Here is a 14,151-nt window from a genome sequence, read left to right as displayed (position 1 = left end):
AAGCTGAAGAGCCCTAGCCCTCTTAGGGAATTCAGCCCATTCCCTTTATCATTCTTGTTGTCCTTTTCTTTACCTTTTCTAATTCTGCTATATCTTTTTTTGAGATGCAGTGATCAGAATTGCTGTCCTCAGAAAACGCCTATTGCAGGTAATCAGAACAAAGAGAGACCTAGTTGCAGGTCACCCTTTTCGCCTAGCTCCTTTGATCTTCCCAAATATGATGTCCTTCTCTAGTGATCTTTCTCTCTTCTAACAGTGTGACCAAAATAAGATAGGCGTAACTTCATCACGTAGGCTTTGAGTGACATATCTGGTCTGATATCTGACAAAATCGATTTGTTAGTTTTCCTGGCAGTCAATGCATGCACAGAATCCTTCTCCAGCACCAGAGTTCAAACGAATCAATCCTATCTTATTTCCAGCTTTCACATCCATAACTGACCACTGAGGGAAAAAATGCATGGACCAGTCTGATCTTCATTTTAACTGTTATTTCCTTGCCTTTAAATACCTTATCAAGAGCCTTCATTACATAGCAACCAATTGTTATTCTATGGAGCATCTCTTCCCTACTTGTTGCTTCCTTGTTTACCAAAGAGCCCAAAAGATTAAAACTCTTTACAACTTCTAGTCTATCGCCTTCAAGCTCAAAATCTTCATCATTTTCTATGTTCATAACTTTTGTTTTATTTATATTCAGTTATAATCCCATAGTTTGACTTTTAGCTTTTACTACTGGCAATGAGCATTATGACATCTCCACAATGCAGGTTGTTTATATTTCAACCACCAACTTTAAAATCAGTGCTCTCTTCTTCCAAATTTGCTTTTCTGAAATTAGCTTTGTTGTAAAGATTATACAAATAAAGTGACAAAATATATCCTTGCATGTTCCCATATTCAGTTCTCACTGCAGCTTCTCAATTTTCATAGAAGCTCTATATCGGCTGAATTATATGTTTTGGTATTCCCATTTGTACTAGAGTTCATCATAGATACTGCTGGATACTCCCTCACAATGTCAGAACTACCTTAATATAGGTAGCTCCTCCTTAGGGAGAAGAGAGACATGAAGAAGGAGCCAGGGAGGCAAAGACTAGGAAGTGTAAAGGGCAGGGCCAGAGCTAGGTCAGGGAGGCCATGGGGAAAGGAGGAGGAAGAGGTGATTCCTGTATGTGCCCTGTCTACAACCCTTTGATACTCAGCTTGGCTGAGGTAAGCCAATATTCCTTTCTGTTGCTGAACATCTGTGATTTTGCTCTGAGGTCTGGCTGGGGCCAGACCGTGTTGACTGAGGAAAACTATCAAAAGACTGTGTTTGGATTAGGGTCCTGAGAGGGGCCTAAGGCTCTGATTGGTCCAAACACCTATGGCCCTTTCCATAGGAGCCTTAAGCAACCTTTGCCAATCAGAGCCTTAGGCCTCTCTCCAGCGCAACCCAGGATGCACCGGGGAGCAAAGGCTCACCATTTTGAAGAAATGGGCCTGCTAGCTGGAGATAGGAGGCATCCCTCCGGCCCCCCTTCATAAACAAGGGTCACTGTGAATATGACGGTGGCAAGGGGAGGGAGTGGGCTTCCCTCCCGCTGCCAAGGGGGTTGTATAGCGATGGGAGGCAGTGGGCATCCTTCCCGCTGCATGGGGAGGTGTCGGGGGAGGGTTTGCTTGATGGCAGCAGCGGCAGTGGGCATCGTCGCTGCCGGGGGGGGGGGAGGTGGCGGGTGTGAGTGAGCATTCCTCCTGCCAATCTTCGATTTGGGGGTCTTTTTTTATTTGTACATTTATTCTGCGCATGTGCTGATCGCTTTCACCAGTGATCGGCACATGCAAATTTTGCATTCCTACATGATTCTCCGCCAACCTCATTTGCATGTGTGATTTTTTATGAATGAGTCACCTTTTTAAAATTACAGTAATGGCTACGATAGCGGCCTGTCAGATTTTACTGCTAACATTTGAGAATCTTCCCCTCAAACATAGAAACATCTAAGCAGATAATGGTCAAATGGCCCATCCACTCTGCCCATCTGCAGCATCCACTATCTCCTTCTCTCCCTAAGAGATTTCCACGTGCCTGTCCCACGCTTTCTTGAATTCAGTCTTTGTCTCCATCACCTCTATCGGGAGATTATTCAATGCATCTACCACTCTTTCTGTAAAAACTTATTTCCTTAGATTAGTTCTGAGCCTATCACCTCTTAACGTTATCCCCTGTCCTCTCTCTCTAGAGCAGGGATCTCAAAGTCCCTCCTTGAGGGCCGCAATCCAGTCGGGTTTACAGGATTTCCCCAATGAATATGCATTGAAAGCAGTGCATACACATAGATCTCATGCATATTCACTGGGGAAATCCTGAAAACCCAACTGGATTGCAGCCCTCAAGGAGGGACTTTGAGACCCCTGCTCTAGAGTTTCCTTTCAATTGAGACTTGCCTCAAGTAGGTATTTAAACCATCTCTATCATATCTCCCTTCTCCAGCCTTTCCTCCACATATTGAGAACTTGGAGTCCCCATACGCCTTATGACATAGACCATTTTAGTAGTCTTCCTCTAACCATTTCCATCCTGTTTACATCCTTCTGAAGGTGCGGTCTCAAGAGTTGTACACAATATTCTAAATGAGGTCTCACCTGTCTTATACAGGGGCATCAATACCTCCTGTTGCCTACTGGCCTTCCTTTCCCTATGTACCCAAGTATCATTCACCATCACCTTTTCAACTTGTTTGGCCACCTTAAAATCATCACATACTATCACACCCAAGTCCCACTCCTCTTTTGTGCCCAAAGGTTTTTTACCCCCTTAACTGCACCATTCTTTCATGATTTTGCAGGCCAAATGCATGACTCTGCATTTCTTAGTATTAAATATTAGCTGCCAAATTTCAGACCATTCATCAAGCTTCACTAGGTCCTAGGGGTGTCTACTCTATTGCAGATTTTGGTTTCATCCGCAAAGAGGCAAATCTTATCAGAGAGCCCCTTCAGCAATATCACTTACAAAAAATGTTAAAAAGAACAGGCCTAAGAACCCATGGCGTGGTAAAGGGGTGGACCAACCCAGGTGCTATCTTGGGGGAATGCCAGCACCTCTCCTCCCCTCACGCCCTCCCTTCCCTTCCTCCATATCTTTAAATCTCTGCCAGCACGAGTAACTTTGGCTAACAGCTTGCGCTGGCCTAGCTCCCCTCTGAAATTACTTCCAGGTAGTGACATCAGAGGGAAAGCCAATGCCGGCACAAACAGCAGGTCAGAAAAGCTGCTCACACTGGTGAAGATTTAAAAAGGTACAGTGGGAAGGGCGGGTGAGCGTATGGCATGGGGGTGCCACTGCTCCAGGCACCTCCTACCCTCACTGCGCCACTGCCAAGAACCGAACCTTGAGGCACATCACTGGTAACATCTCTTTCTTCAGAGTGATCTCCATTGACCACTACTGCCTGTTGACTTCCACTCAACCAATTACTGACCCAGTCCTTAACTTTGGGGCCCATCCCAATGGCACTCTACCTGTATGGAACACTGTCAAAGACCTTGATGTTCCTGTCTAATCATCAGATAGATATGCAGGAGTATTTTTTTTTTTTTTTTTAAAGTGCTTTGAAAACCAAACAATATTTTAAAGATTATTCTAGCTGAAACAGGTAGCCAATGTAAGTCTTTCAGCTGTTCTTCTTCCATTGACTACTAAACACACCGTTGCATTTTGAACCAGTTGGAATCTCCTCTGATTGATTACTGCGAGTCCCAAATACAAAGAATTGCAATAATCAATCCTGTTTGTAACAAAAGCATGAACAAGTTTAATCAAATTGATGCGAGTCAGAAGAGTTTTGAATTGATGAATTTGTCTCAGCTGTAAATTAGCATGATTTGACAATATGGGGGACCTAAGGCTGGTGCTGAACTGGCTTCTATATTCTGTATCCTGCAAATGGCAAAAGACAGGTGAAATTTTGCAAGTCCAGTATTATAGATCACTTTGTGAGGGTGATGTGCAGCTCAGGTGGCAGGGGAAGACAATTTGATTGGTAAGATGAATACTGTCAGCAAAATTTGGAGTCGGTTATAACCCCATTTCCCCATCATGTTTGGCATGATAGAGACTTGACAACCAGTGTTTAAGCACGAGTGACTCGGGCCCAAGCAGAGTGGTGGGCATGGCTCTGGCCTTCTTGTTGAGTAGACTGAATGGACTGTGTGGGTCTTTATCTGCCATCATTTACTGTTACTGTGTAAATTTATTTATTTTTATTTAAAAAATTTAAATACCGCCTAGAGCAGTGGTTCTTAACCTGGGTTCGACCGAACCCCAGGGGTTTCGGTGAGTCAGTCTCGTGGGTTCGGCGGAGGTCAAAACACACCTCCGACTCATATAGCGCGCAATCCTTTTCGAGGATGCTGGACATAAAAACGAAGAAAAGGAACAGACTTTGTTGCGAAAATGACATGAGAGTGGCACTTGCCAAGGTAAAGCCGCGCATTTCTGAACTGGTCTCTGAGAGGCAACAGCAGAAGTCACACTGATTTGCAGTAAATTTCATTATTATGTTATTATTATTCGAAATATAGGAGAACTTTTTTGTTTTCAAAATTGATATTATTTTTTCCCTCACTGTATACCTTTGTTTTGAATTTGTAAAAATCATATTTTATTTTTCCAATAAAGAAGGGTTCGGTGAACACGCATATGAAACTGGTGGGGTTCAGTACCTCCAACAAGGTTAAGAACCACTGGCCTAGAGTCTTAGCGGTTTCCAAGATAACATACATAAAAATAGCACATACATAACATTGTACAGTAATTCAAAGCAACTCAAGAAATGGAACCTAAAAACTCCTTGGTATCATCCTTCACTATCATTACAGTTAGAAGTAAAACAAAATCCTAGGGAGCAATTCACAGATATGCATTGACAAAAAGCTTAGTTTAAAGCAATCTTTTTAGAACACAGAATTAGAGATTGTATTCATATTAAACATGGTATATAAGCCTTAGAAATGTTTTAGGACCCAGCCTGCCCTCATGCTTCCCACCCCAAGGGTGGCATTTCCTATATTGTGCCTAATCCATTATCCCTTTCAATTAAGTCTACCTAATCTACAGCCTAGCTTGAGGAGAACATTGCAAGCTGAGACTAATTTAGTTCTGTCTACTTTTTATATCCAGTGCTCTGCCTGATTTATATAAAGAGTTTTTGTTCTAAAGTTGCTGGGTTAACTAGTTTCTGTAATTGACTGAAAAGGATTAGTTTAGTTTTTTCTCCATTCCTTTAAGGAGCTTGCTTATTATCTTGCTCTAGGATTTAATTTTCTTTGTTTCTTCACTTCAAAGGGGGAGGCAAGCAAATTAGAGAATAACCTTTATATAGGGCCAGATTCACTAAGGTGTCCCGACCAGTTTGCAACCCGATTTTCCTCCGACCTGATTCACTAACCTGTGTGCCGATCATCCTCCAATCCAATCCAATCTGTACAAGCAACTGAGGGGAAAAGGCATGCAAAGATGCAGCAATTCACTAAACAAAAATCTTGAACAACAACTGGGCTGGCCGATCAATAAGAAATGACTGCTGGGGACCATTCGCATCCTTTCCGGATGCACCTCCTGCTCTCTGCCTGACTCGCCGCCTGCTCTCTGTTTCCTGCAGTGTGTTTTGCCAGCATTTAGGAAGTTTTGTGCCTAATATTTTGACACTAGTTTTTTTTCTTGTGCATGTTATGAAAAGAGTTGGAATTGTCTGCTACACAACTGAACAATTGGCTATGTTATCCACCATGCTCTCTGCCTCGACTAGCCACCCTGCTCTCATAGAAAAACATAGAAACATAGATGACGGCAGAAAAGGGCTACAACCCATCAAGTCTGCCCACTCTGTTTACCCACCCCCTGTCTCTGCCCTAATGACCCAATTTTCTTATCTTGACCCTCATAGGGATCCCACATGGGTATCCCATTTATTCTTAAAGTCTGGCACGCTGTCTGCCTCGATCGCCTGCACTGGAAGCTTGTTCCAATGATCAACCACTCTCTCTGTGAAGAAATACTTTCTGGTGTCGCCATGAAATTTTCCGCCCCTGAGTTTGAGCGGGTGCCCTCTTGTGGCCGAGGGTCCCTTGAGAAAGAAAATATCATCCTCCACTTCGACACGTCCCATGAGGTACTTAAATGTCTCGATCATGTCTCCCCTCTCCCTACGTTCCTCGAGAGTGTAGAGTTGCCCCAACTCTCCTGCCATTCCCTGTAGTGCGAGCCCGTGGGTTTAACCCGCGGGTTAAAAGCACAGGCTCATAAGTGAAGTTAAAAGAAAAAAAAAATTGCAGCTTTGTAAGCATGCGCAGACCATCTACAGGCAAAGATGGTCTGCGCATGCTTCAGGATCGCTCACTAGCGATCTGTGTGATTGGAGGGGGCATTCCTCCGATTGCCCCCATTTAAATACTGACCCGTTGTGAATCAGTCGGCCTGCCACGGATCGGGCACGATCGGCAGGTTAGTGAATCTAACCCATAGACTCTATAGCAGGGGTGTCAAAGTCCCTCCCCGAGGGCCGCAATCCAGTCGGGTTTTCAGGATTTCCCCAATGAATATGCATGAGATCTATTTGCCTACCCTGATTTCATTGGATGCTAATAGATCTCAAGCATATTCATTGGGGAAATCCTGAAATCCCAACTGGATTGCGGCCCTTGAGGAGGGACTTTGACACCCCTGCTCTATAGAGACCCACTCACTATTTAGCTGTTTGGTATTGGTATAATAATAATAATAAAAAAGTCAATAGTAACATTGTAGTTATCTGTTAAAAAAAATTAAGAGAGGAAGTGACATCATCCACTATGGCAGTTTAGCTCCTTTGCTCCCGCAGCCCTGAGTAAATTAAAGAACAGTTCCTAATCATCTGCAGCTCAGGTATTGGAAACGTGCTTTTCTGTTTTTTAGATAAGCATTCACATTTATTCAAGAAAAAAAGACCTTAGAGTAACATCTTTATATAGAGTTTCAACACACACAGTATATTCTACACCAAAGATCGTCATCGGTCCAAAAAGTTTTTTTTCAAAAGTTCTTAAAGTGCAATTTTCCTAAATAAATAGAAATATGAAAATTTCACTTTAAGCATTTTTGAAAAAAATTTCTGGACCGATGATGATCTTTGGTGTAGAATACACTGTGTGTGTTGAAACTTGATTTTCACAGTTACACCACTGAGGTCTATGACGCTCTATATAAAGATGTTACTGTAAGGTCTTTTTTTCTTGAATAAATGTGAATGCTTTTGCTGACCTTAGCTTAAGACCCTATTAGCCTGACTATTACTGTGTTTTAGATAAGCAGCCATCATGAATGTCATGAAGCTGGTTACTCAACTCCACTGACATAGCCAATGCAACCAAGATGGGAGAGGCAGGTGCTAAACTTTGGAATGCGTTGCCTGGAGTTTTGCGATATGGTGCTGGGAGGAGGAATTTGGAGAGCTGTTTTGCAATCGTGTTTAGATGAGGTGTTTAACCTGTTATGATTGCAATCTTTGTAAACTATATAGTTAATATACAGTATATTCATTAAGTACCAACAAACATAAAACAAAACATTTCAGCTGCCATACTCTGCAGTTTTAAACATTTTAATTAATATTTGGGAAGGCCGCCGGAGACTAATCTCATAGTTAAAAATGCATAGATTAATGTTACTAAGGGCCTCTTCTACCAAACTGTGCTAGCAGTTTTTAGCGCAGAGAGCCACGCTACTCCCAACACTCATAGGAACTCTATGAGCATTGGGAGCAGCGCAGCTCACAGCACTACGAACTGCTAGCACAGTTTGGTAGAAGAGATCCTAAATTTTTCTGCTCTAAGATAAAGGCCAAAGCCTGCACACGAGGGACGCGATCATGAAAAGACGAGGCATCATCAAAAATTACCCCCATATTTCTCACTTTTCCTATTCGTTATAGAGCCTCTAACTACTGGAAGGCATTCAAGAGGTTTACCTTGTCTGTTAATCCACAGATATTCAGATTTTTCTTTTTTACAAATTAAATTTCTGGAGCTAAGTTCCAGTTTTGGGACTAAGCCATTAACAATAATACCAGATGACCCATATCAAACCTTACAATAGTTCAGTGCCTTCATGGTGCATGTCTAGACACTTGGAGAGTGGTTTAAAAGGCAGGGGTTTAACTGTCATTCTTTGTTTCTTTCCTTCAACTTTGCTGCTCAGGGCCCTTTAAGAAAGGGAAAGAGAGGGAACTTCCCTAAAGCTTTAATCCTGCAAAGATGAAGGAGTAAACGTGGTTGAAATTATACAAATATGCATTCTATGTATCTTTATGATGATTCTGTGAAAAATTATATTTGAGTGGATAGCATTATATCTTTCAAGGACACTACCCAAATATGATGCCAGCTAAGGGAAAACACTATTCTGATCCCGTTTTTTTTTGGGGGGGGCAAATTATTAAAATGTTCATTTTTTCCAAACTGGATGATATGGAATTATCATGCTTCAGACATTATCATAAATAAAATAAAAGATTATCTCCTTTAGTCTAGCTTCAAGAAGATACATATTTTAATGAGCTAAAGCAGTAACTATTTTAGTAATAACCTGAACAAGTGGGGCACCCACAGAATTCATAGGGTGCATTACTTGTTTTTTTAATAATAAAATAGATTCTGAAATAAGAATGTTATCTGAATATTTTTGTACTAAAATTGAAAGTTGCATCTATTGGATTAAAACCATTATTTTGGATGTATTTTCTTACCTAATTTTTCCCAATAACAAGTCCCCATTTCTGTTAATACATAATAAGCACATTATTTTATTGTGGAATCAGGAAAGACTAATTGAATCTGTAAATCTCGTGTTGCATTGGTATCGTATCTTTTTTGTTTGCTTGCTTGCTTTTAACATCTACAGAAAACAAGTCCCCACCGACACAGATCTATTTTGTGTTTGATTAAATAAAGAAATTCTAGTTGAAACCTTTGTGCCTTAGGCTCTAGGGCATTATTTTGCACAGAGATAACAGACAAAAATCACATGGGCATTTTGGAATTCTTTTCACTCAAAAGAAGGTTCAATGCAGAGATTAAAATTTACTTACCAAATGAAAATGGAGCCCGTCAGCAAGAAGACAGACCTATACAAATTTGCAGAGGAAGGAGACAGACAGGATGAGCAATATTGTACTGAAACAAGGAGAGAGTATAACTAAGCAAAATGTACCAAAGACACAGACTAAAAAGGGAAGCGCAGTAGCAAGAGTGCAATAACCATGAAAAGCAGAAAGGAGGAGAAATCTTAGTCAGCAGTTCTGACGACAGGTGATGGGAAGGCAGACTCTGTTGCCTTGGCTACAAGCTCCTTGACGTCACCATTTCTTCTTCATACTTCTCTCGTTGCTCCTACCATTGCCTTTTCTCTGAAGATGAGAGACAGCAGGTGGGGATAAACTGAAGCTGAGCTAGTTGATTGAATTTAATACCTGTGCCTTTCACCTTTCACCACATCTGGTCTTCTCTGCCATGGGTTCTCCTTTTCTTTTTTTTTGTGCCTTAGGGCCTCTGAAGCCAAAACAATAAAACACAAATAGCAAATAGGTTTATGGTAGCCTATGTACTCTGATGGGGGAGGGGCAGATTGAGGGAACATTAGGGAAAGAGAAAGTGGATAGGACTTGGTCCTTTCTGTGGTTACTTTACATGAAAAAATAATGAATGGTTGATTTATCCAAATGTACCAACTAATGTTTTTTGTTTTATATTATTTTTGCAGGTTAGTCAGGGAGAGGAGAAAGCAAGCATATTTTGCAGGTTAGTCAGGGAGAGGAGAAAGCAATGTTTAAACAACATTCTAGTTCATCAATCAGGAAGTAGAAGTGCCTCATTTTACAGAAAGTCTTTTTCTATTTGATAATTGAATGCAATCCATTAGCACCCCTTACATTTGGCATTGCAGGAAGATTAAAACAAAAAAAAAAAAAGTTTCAACTCCTGCCATTGTGGTTCACAGTACCTGGCTGAAATTTATTTAAAACCAATTGTCCATTTCATTGACTATACAGAACAGTATGCATTTTGGAACAATCCATAAATAATAAAATGCAAGGAAAGTACCTACCTACTCCAAGGGTATATGATGACCTTCAGCTGTGTGTTTATGGATCAAGGCCTTCACCCTGCAGTGGCCAGCATTCCTCTCCTTCCCTTCCTTTACCCTCCATTGTGTTTAACATCCCGCTTTTCTCCTTCACCATGGTGTTCATTCCTTCTCTCCCTATTCTCTCTGCTCCATGAGATGTTCAGTGGCATATTTCCCTTCCTCTAGGGCAGTGATGCAGCAGTAAACATCTACAGAAGTTGGACCATGGCCAGTGTGGAGCGTTGACTATGTATGGATAAGCAAGACCCCCACACTAGTTTAGATGAAACATCTATAGTTACTATTGTGTTGCTTACCTAGCAGAAGGGAGGTAAGATACAGGATGAGGAAGGAAGGAAATAAAGGCACTTATCTATTCTGAGTTTAAAAATATTTCCTCCTATTGGTTTTAAAGTATCTACCTATAACTTCGAGTGTGCCCTAGACTTTCTAATTTTTGATGGAGTAAAAAAAACAATCTACTTGTACCCATTCTATACCACTCAGGATTTTGTAACTTCAATCATATTTCCCCTCAGCTGTCTCTTTTCAAAGCTGAAGAGCCCTAACCTCTTTAATCTTTCCTCATACGAGAGGAGTTCCATCCCCTTTATCATCTTGGCCACTTTTTGAACCTTTTCTAATTCAGGAAACTTTTACATAGGCATTATATCCAGGTGCCATTTTTTGGTGAAAGATCAATGGGTGAGCAAGTGTAAGCTATTTAACAAGTTTTTTTTATCAGAACGTTACACCTGAGGGAGCTGTGTGGAGCAGTGGAACAAGGATTTTTGTGACAACGAAGTTGGAATGTTCACAGATTAAAGCCCAGATTCACTAAGGCCATGGATCCAATCCATGAACAATCCAATCCGTAGCCAAGGGGGCTGATTCACGAATTGCCCTCATGCAAATGAGGGCGATCAGAATCACGCCTCCAACCGACTGCCCGGATTGCTCTACAGGGATTCAGACACATGCACAGACCATCTGTAGATGGTCTGCGCATGTGCTGGTCCTCCATGCCCGGCAGAGCAGGAAACTTTACTTTACTTTTTTTTTTTCTTTGCCTCAGAAACTTGTCAAAACAACTCCAAACCTTTAAATCTTTGGGCTGCCAGTCAGATTGACCCCAAGACCTTCACCCCTAGAGAACCTTGAAGCACAATGGGGGCAGGAAATATGCAGCTAGCACTCTGATACTCCAAGTGTTCTTACACAGGGCATCCTCAGCCTGTGCTTAAGACTCTGAAATAATTCAGAAGGGAAGCTAGCAACCAGGGGAATGGACCCCGAGCCCTGAAAACACACAGCAGACTGGCTCCCCAGGTCTACCCAAAGGCTTGCCCTTAAGAGCTGAAGTCCAGCTCAGCAGAACCTGCGTCCTTTCCCAGGCAAAGAACCCATAAGTAAGCTGTCTCAGGGTACCAAAGACACCAAAAAAGCAAACTTTTGATGTAAAAAGAAAAATTAAGCAGAACAGATCAAAAACACATCAGCACAGTTCCCTTGCAGAAGGAAAAACTGAAGGGGGCACAATACTGTACTGACAATGTGGGAGGTGCTGAAAGCTAAGGTATATCACACTTCTGCAAGACGCTGTTTTGGATTTAACACCTAATGCACCTGAGGAAATGTAACAGAATTTCTATTAACCCAATATTGACTGGATAAATGTAATGTTAGGGCACGGTAAAGTTCCTAGATGACAAAGGATTACTTCATGGAGCAACTGGTTCAGGAACTGACAAGAGGGTGAGTAATTCTAGATCTAGTTCTTAGTGCAAATTACTAGCCAGTATCTAACATCCCATTTACAGAAACAGAAAAAACTGTCTGCATTCAAGTCAACAATAGGCTAAAAGAAACTGGCAGGATCTTTGTAAATCTGGATTCAGACCTGAACTTTATCCATGTAATCAATCTCCATAGAAACTTTGACAGTGAATTCACCTGTTAGTTCTGCTGATTTCTCAGCAGTTTTTGAAACTGTGGACCACAATATCAACTAGCACAACTGACAAAAATCAGTTGCACTGTATATGCTTGGCTCAGATCCTATCAGACAACAGTCTATATGGTTTATTACCTGTGGGGCAGCATCTCATTGCCACCTTGGGCACTGGCTTATGGGGTACAAGGATCCATTGTCACTTTTCATTTAGTATCCATCTCAAATCACTAGCCTAGCTGATTTGGTTGATGGCTATTCAGTTCTATATCTACATATATGATGGGCAGCTAATCATACCCACTGAGACTTACCTACAGCCCTGTCTAAAAGCAATTAAAAAAATGGTATATAAACAAGAAGCTCTGAAACCAAAACAAACCCAGAACTCCTGTTGGTCCCTAACACAAGTAGTCATATACCTGACATCAAAATCCCTTTTTGGAGCTATGAACTGCCTCTTAAAATCACAGGTCAAACACCTTGGGGTACAGCTGGTTTCAACACTTACACTGATCCCCAAATCCAAGAAATCTTCAAGAGTTGCCTTTATCATCTGCAACACTAAACAAAATAAGGAAATATTATGTTGTATTACTGCATCCTCCTGTATCACTTTAAACCACCATGCAGTATTGTTCATAAAAACCACTAAAGGAAAATCAAAATAATACAAAAAATTATTAATCAACCAGTGTTATTTTAGTGTGCTCAGTGCTTCAGCATAAATCATGAGAAGGTAAGACTATTATGAAGAGGAACCATCATTGCTCCACCAAAGTTTCTCCTTATTAAGTTGGTAACAATAAAACGCTATTGATAAGAACATAAGAATTGCCGCTACTGGGTCAGACCAGTGGTCCATCATGCCCAGCAGTCCGCTCACGTGAAGTCCCTTAGGTTAAAGACCAATGCCCCATTTGAGTCTAGCCTTACTTGCGTATATTCTGTTCCAGTAGGAACTTATCCAACCTTGTCTTGAATCCCTGAAGGGTGCTTTCCCCTATAAAAGCCTTTGGAAGAGCGTTCCAGATTTCTACCACTCTCTGGGTGAAGAACTTCCTTACGTTTGAAAGGAATCTTTTCACTTCTAACTTTAGCGAGTACCCGCTCGTTCTCTTCACCTTGGAGAGGGTGAACAATCTCTCTTTCTCTACTAAGTCAATTCCTTTCAATATCTTGAATGTTTCGATCATGTCCCCTTCTCAGTTTTCTCTTCTCAAGGGAGAAGAGGCCCAGTTTCTCTATCCTCTTGTACACTAGTTATGTTTCAATTCATTCAAACATAGGTGGCTAAACTGAAACCACTGTTGGTAACACTAGTTATTCTAAGTCCACACGAGCATAATATCGATACAGTTCTTTCTTTACGATACTATACTCATGACTCTTCACAATCTCTCATGTCAAAAGTGCCCAATAAATCAAAAACCCAATGTCCAAAAAAATGAAAACAAAAACCAAAACAAAGAAACTAAATTAGCTAAAATTGGCTCCAATTTTGAACTCAAAAATCAAGGGCTCCTTTTACAAAGCCACGCTAGGGCCTTAACGTGCAGAATAGTGCACACTAAATTGCCACATGCGCTAGCCGCTACCGCCTTCGGTAATTTCCGGCTAGTGCACGCTAATCTGGTGCATGAGATAAAACCGCTAACGCGGCTTTGTAAAAGGAGCCCCAAATGTGTTCCTCAACTCCGGCCGAGTTTCTCCTAGCTTTGTCGGGAAAAGGGTAATTAAAATTTGCTGAGAGAATCTTGCAACTCAGTCTCCACCTTTCCCCACCAAGACTGGCACTCCCAAACAGATGCTGTAATGACGAATCATTAGTGTTACTAACAGTGGTTTCAGTTTAGCCACCTATGTTTAAATGGATTGAAATATAACTAGCGTTCATCAATAACATTTTATTGTTACCAATTTAATAAGGAGGAACTTTGGTGGAACAATGATAGTTCCTCTTCATAACAGACTTACCTTCTCATGACTTTAATGATAGAGCTCTGAGCACACCAAAATAACACAGGTGGATTAATCATTTTTAGCATTA

The 14,151-nt window shown here is 41.3% G+C and overlaps 1 protein-coding gene across 2 annotated transcripts in view; it reads right to left on the bottom strand.

Annotated features, from left to right (window-relative positions):
* The window catches only part of SCG5 (secretogranin V), a 36,414-nt gene extending 23,749 nt beyond the window's left edge, over positions 1 to 12,665 (bottom strand). Inside the window, exons 1-2 of one of the 2 annotated variants that reach the window (XM_033952400.1) lie at positions 12,613 to 12,665; positions 9,495 to 9,573 (exon numbers count right to left, since the gene is read on the bottom strand). The gene's annotated coding sequence lies outside the window, so the exon portion shown is untranslated. Of the gene's footprint in view, positions 1 to 9,113; positions 9,279 to 9,494; positions 9,574 to 12,612 lie in introns of those variants that run through there. The other variant, XM_033952399.1, reaches the window with a different exon arrangement.
* Positions 12,666 to 14,151: the final 1,486 nt, after the last annotated feature.

Source organism: Geotrypetes seraphini, chromosome 7, assembly GCF_902459505.1.
Source record: "Geotrypetes seraphini chromosome 7, aGeoSer1.1, whole genome shotgun sequence".
In the NCBI taxonomy this organism is placed as follows: Eukaryota; Metazoa; Chordata; class Amphibia; order Gymnophiona; family Dermophiidae; genus Geotrypetes; species Geotrypetes seraphini.
The sequence above is the reverse complement of the archived record's forward strand: the minus strand, read 5'-3'. Positions and strand labels throughout refer to the sequence as shown.